The sequence below is a fragment of the Acomys minous genome, assembly GCF_964271855.1.
Source record: "Acomys minous genome assembly, chromosome: 9".
NCBI classification, from domain to species: Eukaryota; Metazoa; Chordata; class Mammalia; order Rodentia; family Muridae; genus Acomys; species Acomys minous.
In genome coordinates this window covers 45,731,052-45,746,215 of record NC_140490.1, presented here as the reverse complement: position 1 = coordinate 45,746,215, position 15,164 = coordinate 45,731,052, and the positions used below count along the sequence as shown (strand labels likewise).

At 50.3% G+C, this 15,164-nt stretch overlaps 1 long non-coding RNA gene across 2 annotated transcripts; it reads left to right on the top strand.

Moving 5' to 3' along the window:
• The first annotated feature begins 7,244 nt into the window (after positions 1-7,244).
• On the top strand, positions 7,245-14,780 carry LOC311604643. 2 transcript variants are annotated; one of them, XR_014781597.1, is made up of 3 exons: positions 7,245-7,321; positions 10,221-10,310; positions 14,662-14,780. It is a non-coding gene; the product is annotated as an uncharacterized lncRNA (long non-coding RNA). The 2 variants fall into 2 exon arrangements; XR_014781598.1 differs by lacking the exon at positions 14,662-14,780 and adding an exon at positions 11,043-11,242.
• Positions 14,781-15,164: the final 384 nt, after the last annotated feature.

Sequence of the window (15,164 nt, the reverse complement as noted above, 5' to 3'; positions counted from 1 at the left end):
TTCCTTGAGGACCCCGCTGCCACCAAGATCCACTGTCTGCCCCAGTGGAGTGAGTGCTGTGTGCCATAGGAGCACATGGTTGTTGCGTTCCAGCCTGTCTCTTCCATAGGTGCCTGCGTGTGGAAGGGCTGTGGCTGGACTTGGAGGTCCTAGCTACTGTGTATTTTTGAGGCTTTCAACTAACAATCTTTAGCCTGCTCTTTGTTTTCACGGAGTCCACAACATAAAATCCCCTCTCCCAGCTCCGCGGTTAGTGGCAAACTGAAGAAAGAGTGAGATGACGCGAAAAGCTTTGGCAGCTTTGACTGGGGCAATCTCTGCTCTGACTGCCTGCGCAGGTCCTTGCAGGTCAGGCCGGGCTGTGACTTATGACTATCCTTTACCAGTTCCTCCTCCGCCTTTTAGATGCTACAATCAATGGATGGAGGGATGGATGAAAAATAGGAAGGTGGGGGGGGGGTGGGTACAAAGATGGGTAGGGAGGTGAATGGCGTACTTGTGGATGTATAGATGGGTGGATAGGTATATGCATGAGTGGCTGGACAGGCATATGGATGGGTAGGTGGGTGGGTACATGGGCGGAGAGGCAGATGGATGGATGGATGAATGGATGATGGACAGATGGATGGTGAGTGGATCATCACCATGTGGTCTTCTCTTTGGCGAAGGCTCTGCAGCTGCTATCAGAGCCTGGGAGCACCCAGGAATTCACACCTTTCACCCCAGCCTGTGTATTAGCCAGGGGCTAGTGGGAACTGGTGGATAAATACCAAGTAGCTTCAAACCTAGGACCGGTGACCACACTGGGCTCCAGAAAAGTCTCCCTGCAAGGTCAAACTCCTGTTGCTGCCAGTGGAGACACGCAGCAGCATCCTGCAGCTGTGTACATCTCTTTTTACCAACTGTATCATGGTAAATTCCTCAATGGCAGGAGATGTGGGGGGAATGCAGCCTGGTCACGTCTCAGAATTGTCTAGGCTGAATGGGGTCTTATTTAAATAGCAGTTAGTCAAACAAATGAAGCATAAGGGTGTCCCCGTCCCCGGGTAGGCGCTTTCTGAGGACTTTCTACAGGCTACAAGTTCCTCTTCAAGCATCCAATGGCTGTTCTTCTGCACCCTGGTGGGTAAGGGGGAAGAAAAGAACAAAAATGGCAAAGAAGGTGGAGGAAGAAAGGCAAAGTCTCTGAGCAGAGTATCTGCCTGCTGTCTATCTGGTCCGGGCTTTGCAGTGGCAGCTGCTGGATGCTCGTCTGCATCCCCCACAAGGGGATCTTGGGCTTCGCAGGAAGATAAGCTGGTGGGAGCTCTTCTGAACATGATCCTTTGTTCCGGGAACCTGCCTGCAGCTTGACTGGACTATGGGAGATCCAGTCCACGAAGAGCTTCCTGGTTTCTTTCAAAGATGGGTATGACAGCCTAGAGGGGGAAGAGGGAGGGAAAGGAGGAAGCAGGGAATGGGGAGATGAGCTTACGGGATTTATGAGAGAAGTGTACACCTGCAGAATGCGCCACGTATTCACCCATGTGGTCATTTCCTCATTCCCTCTCTCCCTCTTGCAGCCAGAAGGTCACCAAGCCTTGTTCGTATCTTCATTGTGAGGCTGGATTTTGGCTGTGAACTCGGCAGGGCCTAAAATCACCTAGGAGACTGGGTGGACCTGTGTGGGGTTTTAGGTTGTTGGGTTAGCCGACGAGAGAAAAGACCCACCATAAAGATGAATGTCATTATTCCACAGGCTGTGGTTCTGGGCTGAATAAAATGAAGAAAGCAGTGCAGATCCCTCTGTCTCTGCCTTCTCACGGCGGCCGCAATGTAACCAGCTGCCTCGCGCTCCTAACACCATGACTTCTCTGTGATGAACTGTACTCTCAAAGTGAGTTAAAATAAACCCTTCCCTCCCCACCCCCCTTTTTTTTTGTCAGGTATTTTGGTCACAGCAAATAAAAAGGTAACTGATACACTCACTGCTCTAGTTTTTTCTCTTTTGCTGCGATGAAACACTGACTGAAAGCAGTTTAGGGGGGTAAGACTTTTATTTACCATACACTTCAAGGCCATAGTCTATGCTGAGGGAAGTCAGGACCGGAACCTGAAGCAGACACCATGAAGGAACACTGCTCGCTGCCTCACTCATTCACTCACTCTTAGCTAGTTTCTTTACATATCCGAGAACCACCTTTGTAGGGAATGGTACTGCCCACAGTGGGTAGACCCGTCCCTACATCAATTAAGATAATTCCCCTCCAGATGCGTGCATGGTCCAGTTGGATCTGGGCAGTTCCTCAAATGAGGCTTTCTTCTCAGGTGACTCTAAGTTGTGTCAAGTTGACAGTTAAAGCCAATCAGGGCAGCCATGTTTAAGGGAAGCCATGTTTACATCTACTCTATCCACAAGGTGCCCATTACTGGATAAACAGATAACCAAATGTGATGTGTGCGTATGATTGAATATTATTCAGCTGCGGAAATAAGAAAATCATGGCATATGATTGGGGGGAAAAAAGGTATAGGCTTAGAGGATAACAAACTCAGCAAAATCAGCCAACCATGGGACAGCTCCCGTCAGACTCATGTGCCGAAGACCTCTAGCATCCACAGGAGGTAGAATGGAAGCCTTGGGGTGACTGGTTGGTTTCTCACCCCTCCCACACATACTTTTCTTTCTTTTTTTGTTTTTTGTTTTTGTTTTGTTTTTGTTTTGTTTTTTTTTTTTTTTTTGCTTGTTTTTTTTTTTGTTTGTAGTTCTTGAAAATACCTTAGGGACCAGGCCAGAAGATTCTGAGACTGTGGGCAGATGTTGATGGGGAGGAAAGAGATGCCCTTTGGCCAGTAAGTCACTTTGCCCTGTGACCTATTCTACAGAGCTTTTCAGCCCCCTCACTGTGCATGTAATGGGGGGACATGGAGACAAGACCCCACCCTTGGCCCCAGCAGGTGTCCCAAACACTGAGAAGCAGCTCACAGCAGCTCACAGTAGCTTCTGAGCTTGTCTTGACCCTTGTTCCTGCAGTGTGGAGCTTACGTGATTTGGTGCTGATGCTGGGCATGGTGAGTGTACTTTCTCCAAGTGCTGTGTTCAGTGGGCACAGAGTTTTTGGTCCTGGAGATGGTGAGCTCAGGGGAGCAGTGAGGAGTGTGAATGTGAATGTCATTAAAACCCCTCAATTACACCTTTTTAAAAAAAAGAAGTTCATTTACTTTCTTTTTAGTATATGTAGATGGGTGTTTTTGCCTGCGTGTGTCTGTGCTCCCTGTGCATGCAGTGCCTGTGGAGGCCAGAAGAGGGCATCAAATCTTATGGAACTGGAGTTAGAAATGCTCGTGAACTGCTATGGGGGTGCTGGAAGTTGAACCTTGGGTCCTCTGGAAGAGCAGTCCATGCTCTTAACTTCTAAGCCACTTCTCCAGCCTCGTGCACAGGATAATTTTATAGTATGCATATTTTACACACATTTCAGAACTGTTATTGTGCCTATACTACATAAGCTCCAGAGTTCCACTGTCACCTCAGAGTATTTACTCATACATTTGTTTCATTCATTAAGTATGGACTCATGTCTGCTGCCTCCTCTTCCTCTTTCCTCCTCACCCCATTCCCCATTCCCCCTCTTTTTCATTGGGACAGAGGCTCATGTATCTCAGGTACTCTCTCTCTCTCTCTGTATATATACTATATATATATATATATATATATATATAAAAAACTTAATTTTTGAATTGTATGTGCATTGGTGCTTTGGCTCCATGAGGGTGTCAGACTCCCTGGAACTGGAGTTATTAGACAGTTGTGAGCTGTCTGTCTATGGGTGCTTGGAATTGAACCCTGGTCCTCTGGAAGAACAATCAGTGCTCTTAACCGCTGAGCCATCTCTCCAGCCCCTGACCTCAAACTTTATATGGCTGAGGATGACTTTAAGCCTGTGGTCCTCCGACCTTTGCCTTTTAAGTACTGAGATTATTATAGACATTCACCACTACACTTGTTTTCTGTTGTGCCGGGAATCGGCCAGGATTTCTTGCATGCTAGGCAAGCATTCTACCAAGCGGGCCAAACCCCAGCCCTGGGCTTCGCTTTCCATGAACACTGGTGAGTACTTACAGGAGAGGACAGACAGTGAGCAAATAAGTAAGGAGAGAATGCAACGCGAGCTTTGGTGAAAATAAAGCAGGCAAGGGAGGGGTGTGTGAGAAACTGAAAAGCTGAGAAAACGGAAAGGAAGAGGTGGGGACAGAGGGACAGCAGACATAAGATTCCTGGGATGTCTAGCTAGAAGCCACGAGGCATGGCCAAGCTTCAGCTTTCTTCTTCAGGAGGGTCTGGTAGAGGTCTGGGGGTTCCCTTCCCTTGTGTGTGGGAGAACTGAGACCCCAGCCAGAGTTGTTGGGAGGGGCTGCTACAGTCTAGGAGGTAGCTGGTGAAGAAGGGGTCTGAAAGATGAAGGAGCGTGTGTTCAGAGTTGGCTTGAGCTGAGTGTGGGTGGGAAGGACCCCAAGGGAGCAGAAGGCCCACAACAGCCTCGCGTAGTGTGACCTGATGCTCAGCAAGCAGTTTCCAGTCAGGAGGATCCAAGGGCCACATGAGAAGATACACGGGGGGTCTCAGGAGCAGGGATGAGCTGGGGGCTCTGATGCACATGATATCTTGGAAACAGTTCCTGGGCGCATTCTGGGGGCAGCTGGTGTAGATAAAGGGGGAACTGCCTGCCAGCATCAGTCACAAGGCTGTCTGTCAGAGAGGGAGGTCCCCTTCACAAGAGGCATGGCTGCAGGAGTGTTTCACCACATGGGCGCCTCCAGCCTTCGGTGTCACTTGGTAAATGGAAAGGCTGCATCCCAGGTGACGTCTGTAGCATTATTTCTGCACCCTCCCATATCTAGTGCGCAGGGTCACCTCCTGCTCTTTAGGTACTCATGATGGAGGACAAAATAGGGTGTATTCCCTATGTCATTAATTCTGTGGGCTCAAGGCTGGACTCAGGGTCCCGCTCCTGAAAAAGCCAGGCCACAGGCATGTGCAGTAAACATTCCATGCCCGGTCAGGCCCTCGCCTTGCTAGGGTCCCCTGCAGGACAAGTCCCTCTTCATGTCTAGCCTCACCACAAAGTGCTGTTTGTGATCTTAAAAAAAAGGTCTCAGTGAGTGACTCATACATTTAAAATTATTTTAATCTATTTTACACTCTGTATAAATGGGGCTGTGTGTTTCTTTCTATTAAAGGTGTATTGTTTAGGCTGTGAGGAACATGACTAGGAGGGTCTCTGCCAAGGTTGGGGTGTTTATGGCGTCAGAGAGTGGTTGGCAGCATGGAACATAGCTCGCATGTGAACTGCATGATGTGCCTTTGCTGGGTGGCCCTACCACGCTCCTTCTCTGGGGGTACTGCAAACCCAGTAGCCCGGGCTTTCACATTGTTATATGCTCCGATTTGTGACAGTTCTTTCCAAGGCCCCAAAGAAGGGCTAATTAGGAAGGAGTGCTGTCAGATCCTGGGTGGCCACATCAGGTTTCGGGCAGCCTAGGTCCTGGTCTCTTCCGTGGTAGACTTAATAGTCTGCAAAATATACAGGTGTACCGAGGACACTCCTGCCTCTGCAGGGAGGTGGCCAGGAGGGTGGACCCTGCCATCCCTCTTGCTTCTGTTTCTTAACTAGCTCTTTTTCCTTTTGTGAGTCAGGGTGGGTACCTGTGTGGGTTTATGTGTGCTACATGCGTGCAGATGCCCGTGGAGGCCACAAGGTAGCATTAGAGCCTGCGAACCTGGAGTTAGAGGTGGTTGTGCCACTGGATGTGGGGGCTGGCAGCCAAATCTGGGTCTTCTGCAAGAGACTACTGAGCCATCTCTCAGCTTTACCTTTAAGAAAGAAAGAAAGAAAGAAAGAGAAAGGTGGCACACATCTTTAGTCTCAGACAGCCAAGGCTACACAGAGAAACTCTGTCTCAAACACCCTGCCCCCCCCCCAAAAAAAAAAAGAAAGAAAAGAAAAACAACCAAGGGCTGGACAGATGGCTCAGAGGTTAAGAGCACTGACTGCTCCTCTAGAGGTCCTGAGTTCAATTCCCAGCAACCACATGGTGGCGCACAGCCATCTATAATGTGATCTGATGCCCCCTTCTGGCTTGCAGATGTACGTGCGGGCAAAGCACTGTATACATAATAAATAAAATAAATAAATCTTTAAAAAGAAAAGAAAAACAACCCAAACAACACCAGGGTCTGTCTTCCTGGACATCATGACTCAGGGAGCCATCTGTCCCCACCCCTCCGGGTCTGGGATGACAAATATGTGTCATTACACCCAGAGCCCGCGTTATATTTCCATGAGTCCTGGAGATCAAGCTCAGGTCCTCAGAGAGTGCTTTACAGAGACATCTCCTCAGCCCCTTCTTCCTCCTCTTCTATATCAGCCCTAAGCCACCCTGGCCCCTTGGATGGCCCTCTACCACCTGCCCAAGGACCTTTGCAGATGCTCCATCTCCTTAGACTGTTTCTCCAGCCCTGCCCCAGCCAACCCCTTTGAGCCTCTCTCACTGCCACTTAGATGCTCAGATGCTGTCTTCCGGGTGCATGGGCTTCCCAGACTCTCATGTGCTACCCCCAGCCCAACCTCTTTAACTCTGCCTGGTGTGCTTCATAGTTCACACCCCACCCTCGAGGAGCCTTGCTTTCCGTGTTTCTCTCCAGGCTCCTTTGTCTCTTTCCCTACTCATGTCTCCAGCTCTAAGGATTGGGTTGGGCGTACAGAGACTACAACAAATTTGAAGAGTGTGGGCAGGTGCATTGACAAATGGAGTCATGTCCCTTGGTGAATCTATACATTTCAGTATGTCCCTTGGGGGTGGGATTGTTGAGTCAAAGAATACACCCAGTTCAGCTTTTCTAGAGGCTTCCAGACAGTTCTCCAAAGCAGCCACGTTATCTTAACCTCCTTCCATGATTGTTCTAGGTGTTCAAAACTCAGGACATAGTCTAGGATGACATTGAACTCCCCAATCCTCCTGTTTCCACCTTGTCTGTGCTGGGATCACAGGCATCAGCTGTGTCCACCACCCTCAGCGGGCTTTCTGTCTCTGTCTTAGCACCCTCTGTGCATTTATGGCCACGTGGAGTGGCAAGTTATTTTATAAAGGGCTTCAAGACTGTGGTTCATTCTCTTGTTGGGATGACTCCCTATTCCATACTCTATGGAAACCCTCTGTCGTCACCACAGTTCCAGAACACATGTCTGGGGGACCCAGCACATGCCCTCTCTGTATGTGTGTGGACACCGTTGGTCCTTCCTCCCTACCTGGAAACACAACTATGATCCAGTCCAGGCCGGTTAGTTTGTTTGGTTCCCAATCAAGAGCCCTATTTCCAAGCTAGAACAAGAGTAGGCAACAGGGCAGGGCTGGCTGGCAGCACGGAGTGTGGCTTTCTCCTAAGGGTGATTTTTGGCCCTGCTGTCTATCTTAGCAGAGACTATGCAGGACACGGCTTCAAAGCAGTCCTCTTGGCCAGTGCCTGTCCCTGGCCCGCCTCATCATTGATGCTTCACTCCCTGCCTACTGGTCAGCGGGAGCCTGCTTCCCTTTTATGATTCTGCCTAGGAGGTGTCTTCTCTTCGCTCTCCCTTGGGTCTCCACATTAATGTCCTTGTTACACTGACTGTGTTCCTGTTTCCCTAAACAGTTGGGAGCCTGGGTGGGCAGGGCCAGCCTTCTTGGTTACCTATGACCTCCTGCTGCTTACAGCAGACCCAGCCACTGTAGGCACTTGCAGCCCTGGGAGGAAGGAAGGGACCACAGGGTGAGTCTCCCTCTCTGGCTACCTGGGTGTGCTAACACTGGGTTGACCGGTACATAGTACACAGTACAGCCACACATATCTCTGCAGGTTCTGTACCACTCACAGCTGCCGCCTACACTGGGGAGGAAAAATTCATATCTGACTTTTCACTGACTGAGCTGTGAGTAGCAAGCTAGTAAACCATGCTTCTCCCATGAGAGGCATCCTATCCCCTCCAAAAGCTGTCCTGAGGACTTTGGACTGAAGAGTGCTGTTGTCGGCCCTTCATATGTGGCTTTTATGGTGTCAGTGACCAGGAGTAAGTGCTAGCCACATCCCAGCCATCTCTTTTTTTTCCCCCTCTCCCCCCTACCATAGCTCTGATGTGTTGAATGGCAGGGCTCTCACACCCATACACACTCGTGTGTTATTCTTTGGAAGTCTGGGACGGTGCTTGGCACACACAGGCCCTCAGACCATATTTTATAAAGAAATGAGTGACTGAAGAGAGCTTTTTATTTGGGCGGTTGGGATAATTCTGTCACCATGCCGCCTTGCTCTGAGCCATTTCTTTCCCACTGCCCTGTGGTTTTTCAAGGCCTGTTTGTGTGGCTGGGAGCCATGTAGCCTGCTGTTCCTGGGAGCTGCTCAGACGTCCCTACCACACACGCCTGCCTTCCCAGTGGCGACAGGCATGTTTTGATTCCCGGTTCTATCCCTTAGCACACCTGAGGCTCTGAGTCATCAGGCAGAATGTCCTCAGAAGCCAGGCCTGGGAGCAGAATCACCAATGGGAGGATGAGGACTTAAGCCCTTTGCATTACCCCAGTCTCTGTCGTGCGCAGGGCCAGCCAGGCTGGACGGCTCCTTATGGTAGCACCACCAAGAAACGACAGCAGGCAAGGCCAAGGTCTGAACTCAATGTCAAGGCTCTCTGTGCTCCATGATGAACAGAATGTCCCTCCCCAAACCTTTTTGTGACTGGTTCTGGGAAGGGGCTGATATGGTGCCAGTCAGGCCTGCTATGGAGGCCAGACGGGAAGGCCCAAAAGATAACCATGTTTGGAACCTGGACACTCTGCTCCTGAGCCCTGAACACCATGGCCAAGTGGGAACCAAGTAAGAAGCCCTTCCTCAGGGCAGCATTTGTGTCAATCTCTGAGGCTGACTTCCTCTACCTCCCTTTATCTCTAAGCCAGCAAACTCCAGGGAACCTCTTGTCTTCACCTCCACAGTGCCAATACACAGATGAGCTGTCACATGTGACTTTTTACATGGGTGCTGGGATCTGAATTCAGGTCAGCACGTATAGCGAACACTGCCGTGTGAGACACCTCCCTAGCCTTGATCTGGCTTTGAGGCACTCATGTGGACAAGATTCCCTCAGGAAACTCTCAGATGCAGGCACCATTTCTGCTCACCACAGCTCAGCCTTTCCAGTTGATAAGTGCTAGTGGCTCAGGCTTTGAGGCCCTTGTAGGTTCTTAGGCCTGAATACTGTGTCATCTATGTCTCATGACCATGTCATATATATGTGTGACAAGATATGACCAAGGACTCCAAGAGGAGAAACAGTAACTGAAGACCTCCAAGTTGGCTCTCCACAAATCTGTAGTAGCTGCTATTTCCCTGGTTTTCTGATTCAGAACTCCATTTTATAGACAGAGACACAGGTGCTAAGGAGGTGGACAGGGGTGCTGGGGATGTAGCGAGCTTAGGGGCTCCCATGGCCACATCATAAACAAGGAGCAAGTCATCAGTGGGGCACATGAGGGCTTCCTGCACCCACCTTTCTTTGAAGCCAGAGACTCTGAGTTAAAGGAACCAGTGTATGGTCTCACTCAAGGACACCCATAGGGCCTCTGAGATGGGCAGAGGCAGGCACTGTTTGGAATTCTGGCCAGCTTTTTCCCACGCTTGGCAGTGATGACGTCAAGCCTCATCATCTGACGGAGTGTGAAAAGTGTTCCTTGTGCACTTTGTATTCCCTTCTGACTCAGCCAACAGAACGTCCCTAATGTCCTTCTAGTTCTGAGCTCAAGCTCAGTGGGGACAAGGCAGTGCTCGTCTCTTGGAGTCTGGGAGGTCTTACGGCGCAGAGACACAGATGATCACCCCGCCACAGCCAGGCACTGGAACAAGCTGCTCGCCCATAGACTGTGAGCCTGAGGCAACAGCTGTGACTTAAACCACTAAGTTTTGCGGTGGGGAGGAGCTTGCAGCACAGCAACAGCTAATTGATACATCATCACGCTGCCCTCGGCTGACTCCTCTCCTCTCTTTCGGGGGAAATGAGGAACTCTGATTTCCTTCTTAGTCAGGAAGGCCGAGCTTATCTCTCTGCGCTGTGTCTACAGAGCCTGTCTTGTAGGAAGGTGCCCTTTCCTCCCGGAAGCCATGTCTGCCTTGGCTTCTGCTTTCTTGTCCGCCTCCTGAACTCTTTCTTCTCCAGGGACTCAGCTTCCTGGAGCTGAAGAGATGGAGCTGTGCAGACGCAGCGCGCACGCGGACTGCAGGAACTGATTATCTTACAGCTCTGCAGGTCAGAAATCCGAGAGCCAGGTGTGGGCAGGGTTGCTTCCTTCCAGGCTGAGGAGAAAAGTTTGTCCCCTGTCTGCTCCCAAGCTTCTGGGGATTTGCTGGCAAGCTTTGGTGTTCTTTGGCTTGTAGAAGCCTTATCCTGACGGCCTGGCATCTGCCTCTATATTTCTTTTTTCTCCCAGCCTCCATTTGTTTTGGGGTTTTTGTTGTTTAAAAAACAAGTTCCCACACAGTCCAGGCTGGTCTCAAACTTGCTATATAGCCCAGGAAAACCTTACATTTCTGACCCTCTTATTTCCACTTTCAGAGAGTGGGGATTTACAGATGTGCATGGCCACACCTGGTTTATCCAGTGCTAGGGATCAAACCCAGGGCTTTTGGTATGCTAGGCAAGCACTCTACCAAGTGAGTTTCAGCCTTTGTCTCTCTTTCCCTTCCCTCTCCTTGTCTTCAGTACCAGGGATAGGATCCAGGGCCTTATACCAAAGCCTCTGCCACAGAGCCTTCCCATCTGTCTCTGTCTTTAGACAGAGCATCTGCACATGCACATGTCCATGTGTACATTTCTCCTCTCTCTAGGGATTCCGTCATGCACATTTGGTTCTGGAGTACACAGTGTACCCTCATCTCAGCCCCATCTACAACAACTCTACTTCCAAATAAGGAGGGATTTTAAGGTCCTGGGTGTCAGGGCCAATGATGCCTAATGTTGACTTGTCATATCATATTATAGTATCCAGAATCACCGAGGAGACAAGCCTCTGGGCCTGTGATAGAGCATCTAGATCAGGTCAGTCTCTCTGAATTCCCATGAGAGACTATCTAGATGAAGTTGACAGAGATGAGGAAACCCACCCTGAATTCCGGTAGCACCCATCCATGGGTTGGGAAGGCAGACTATAAAAAAAAAAAAAAAAGAAAGAAAGAAAGTGAGCCGAACACTGCTCTCGTAGCTCTGTCTGCTTCATAACGTGTGGGTACAATGTGGCCAGTGGCCTTAGCTCCTATTGCTGTGGTGGATTGTACCATGGTGGAGTGGGCCAAAACAAATCCTTCACTGTTAAAGTTGCCTCTTTGAGTATTTCGTTACACCGAGAAGAGAGGTAACCTGGACAGGACCTCACTCAGCATAGGGATGGACTGTCTGCTGGGACAGCACACAGAGCCGACCGTCACACCTGTGGACCTCAGCCCTGGGGTCATGTGCGCTGTCTGTGCGATGGTCTCAGTGGATGGGGCACAGGCCGTAGTACGTGCTCAGCAACTTTCTTCAGCTTCACCCTCTCTGTTGACTTTTTCTGTTCTTGACATGTGAGTGGGTCACCAGCATCTTCAAAACACACTTTGCAGCAACCTTACAGCCCCCATGTAGTACCTGTACTGCCCTCCCTGCTGTGTGCTGAGGGCAGGCACCCCCAGTGCCGTTGCCATGTGCCACCCCTCTCACACTGATCCTGGGCTTGGCCATGGAAGCTGCCATAGCCCGTGAGATACTAGCAATGAGCAAGTGTTACACAAACAAAATCTTCGAAAGCAGCATAAGGCAGGGAATGCCTGGTGGGAGTGCTGGGTCTCCACAGCTGGTGGCCATGTTGTAAGGAAGCAAGCCCAAGAGGCCACACGAAGAGGAGAACCTCACAGGGCCCCCAGCGATGCCTCCCATCAGCTTTGTTTTCTGAGCTGCTCCAGAAGCCCAGAGCTGACTGTTATCAGGACACACCCACAGGACACACCCACAGGACACACCCACAGGACACACCCACAGGACACACCCTTCTAGCCCTTCCCAGTGCCGGTAGCCTCTATCCCTCTCAGCTTCTATGTCCTGCATCTTTCTGTACGAACGATTTCTGTCCGGCCACTGTAACGGACTGACACGTGTGCACAGGTCCCTGTGGTGAATCTGTAACTCGGGACTTCAGAATGGCACTGCAGGGTGTTAAAAGGGACCGTGAGAGTGGGTCCTAGTTTCACCTGCTGGTGTCCTTATAAGAACAGGAGATTGCCTGGCAGGGAGGCGCAGGCCTGTAAACCCTGCACTCAGGGAGCCAGAGGCAGGTGAGTCGCTGTGAGTTCAAGGCCAGCTTGGTCTACCACGGGAGTCCAGGACAGCCAAGGCTACACAGAGAAACCCTGTCTCAGAAAAACAAAAACAAAAACAAAAGAACAGAAGATTAAGACAAAGACACAGAGAAGTGGATATGGAAGGACCCAGGCCCGTCTGTAAGGTAGAGAGGGGTCTTGGGAAAAGCCAGCTCAGGAGCACAACAAACGTCTATTTCTAAGCCACCAGCCTGGGTCGCCTTGCTGCCTGTCAGTTAAGGTGCCCCATGCCTCTTCTTTATGACAAAGACCAAGCTGGCTTCCTAATGCTCCTACTTAAAAAGCAGGTGGGACAGTGCCCAGTAAGGGCTTGGCTCCTGCTAGCACCGTTTGAATCTCTCTCCTGAGGCCTGTCACTGCTCTGTAGCCACTTCTATGGGGGCTTGAGGTGCCCTAGTTTCCCTCTGTAAGGTGAGAGCAGCAAGGAAATGGTGACGTCACCTCAAGGGTTGTTTGATTTGTTTGTTTGTTTGTGCTTTTCACATGGGGTCTCACTCTGTGCCTCAGGCTGACCTAGAAATCGTTACAAAGCCTAGTCTGGCCACCAACTTGCCATAATCCTCCTGCCTCACCTTCTTGAAGATTATAGGTGTCTGCTACGACCATGCCCAGCTTCAAGGAAGTCAGCATCAGCTAACACAATGGGTACCTCACTCTAATTGCTGTGGTGGTCTCCTCAACCTGCCCAGCCCTCCTTTTTCCTTTCAGGACTCCCATTCCTTCATTCATCCATTCACTTTCCGCCTTACCTTTTGAGACTTGGTCTCTCACTGAGCTCACTGATCGGCTGGGCCATCTGCCTGTCGCCCAACAGAGCTAGGGTTACAGATGCATGCCACCATACCCCCACTGCTCTTAACATGAGTGCCAGGGCCACAAGCTTGTGTGGCAAGCACTTTACAGACTGGGCCATCTACCCAACCCCTCTGGCCTCCTCTCCGGTCCTGGCTCTTCAGTCCAGTGCTCCCAGGATCTGCTTTGCTCAGTTCCTCTCACAGTCTCCTAGCACAGGCTGCTTCCTTCTTGATACCCTTGGGTGTCCACTGACACCCCGAGCTCACCTGCCTTCCAGTCAGGCCCCTTTCTCAGCTCCCTGTCACACTGCCACTAGGCTCCTTTCTAATCCCATCAGCGAAGCAGCATCTGTCATCCCTGCTTCGCTCTGATTTGTTGTCTCCATGGGGCTCCCCTCCTAGAGGGTCACTCAGTGCTCTTCTTTCTTTTTTCCCTCCAGTGATTTCTGTTGGTAGAATCTTCCAGAAGATCTGATTGACTTCCCTGGCTAGGCCACACTCTTCCTATCTGCTTACTCGCTGGCCTTATTTTAACCCCAAATCTTTCTGCTGTTTTACCTCAGGGCCTTTGCACAGGCCCCTCCCTCTCTGCCTGGAAGACTCTCTTCACTTAGATTTCCTTCACTTAGTCAATTCCTTTTATTCTTCAAACTCTACTCAGATTCTCATCCACAGACCTTTCCCTGAACCCATTCCCCATCCACTTGGGACAGTCACAGGTGCAGTGCTCTCTGTCTGCTTCTGATGTGCCACACATCTGCAATCCATGTCAGAAATCTGCTCTTCGTGACCCAAGTGGCCTACTGGCTGTTGCTTCACACGGAGTGCAGCCGTGGGAGCAGCCACCACCTCCTAACCTGCCATGGCAGTCTCTGGAGCCCAGCACAGTGTTAGCACGTGAGAGGTGCTCAGCGTAGTCCGGTGGGGAGCTGTGGGAGAAATGAAGCATTAGAGTAGAGATGCTGAAGAGAAAGAACAGTCCAGAAGGCTGGGGACACGGCAGGATGGTGCCTGAGTGGAGCTAGGCTTTGCAGCACTCTGAAGTCGGCGCTGCTGGTGGGAGGGCTCCTCCTTCTCACTCTCCTTTGGAGCTTGCCCTCCCATACCCCATCCTTTCTGAGCCCAGCTTTTCTTTCTCCACCCTTGTAGAAGCTCGCAGGAGACAGAGCATTCCGTCCCCCCCCCCCACGGAAGATTTGCAGCCTGCAGACCCTCCCCCAGCCCCGTGGCTCCGGCCATTGTTCTCACAACCGCGTCAGTATCGAACAAACACATGTTTATAGTTAATCCCTAATTTTGCCATCAAAAAATATACAATCTTGGGTAGAAACCGAAGAGGAAAGAATTTTTTAATTTACAGTGTCTCCCCACTGCCCCACTCCTGAAATTTGAAATTGCTGAACGGCCTCCAAATTCAATATTGCAAGTCAAACAAATGTATGTGTTCTCCTAAAGGAAGTATTGAATATCTGACCAAGATGGAGCTGGACGAGGAAAATCAGTGAAGAGGGGAGAGCTGGGCGGCTCGCAAGCTGCTTCCCAGGGCGCTGTTTCCGGTGTTTGTTCCTTCTTCGGTTGGTTTTTAAATTTTACGTGGTGTATGTGTGTGTGTGATTATGTGTGTGTGTCTGTATATCTATGTCTATATGTCTGTGTGTCTATGTGGCTCTGTTGATGTGGCTGTGTGTGTCTATGTGTCTATGTGTCTCTGTGTGTGTGTGTCTGTGTATCAGTGTGTCTATGTGTCTGTCTGTGTGTATATCTATGTGTCTGTGTGTCTATGTGTCTGTATATCTATGTGTCTGTGTGTCTATGTGTCTGTATATGTGTGTCTATGTGTCTGTGTGTGTTTATGTATATGTGTGTATGTCTGTATGTGTCTATGTGTCTGTGTATCTATGTGTCTGTGTGCCTGTCTGTGTGTCTATGTGTCTGTGTGCCTGTCTGTGTGTCTATGT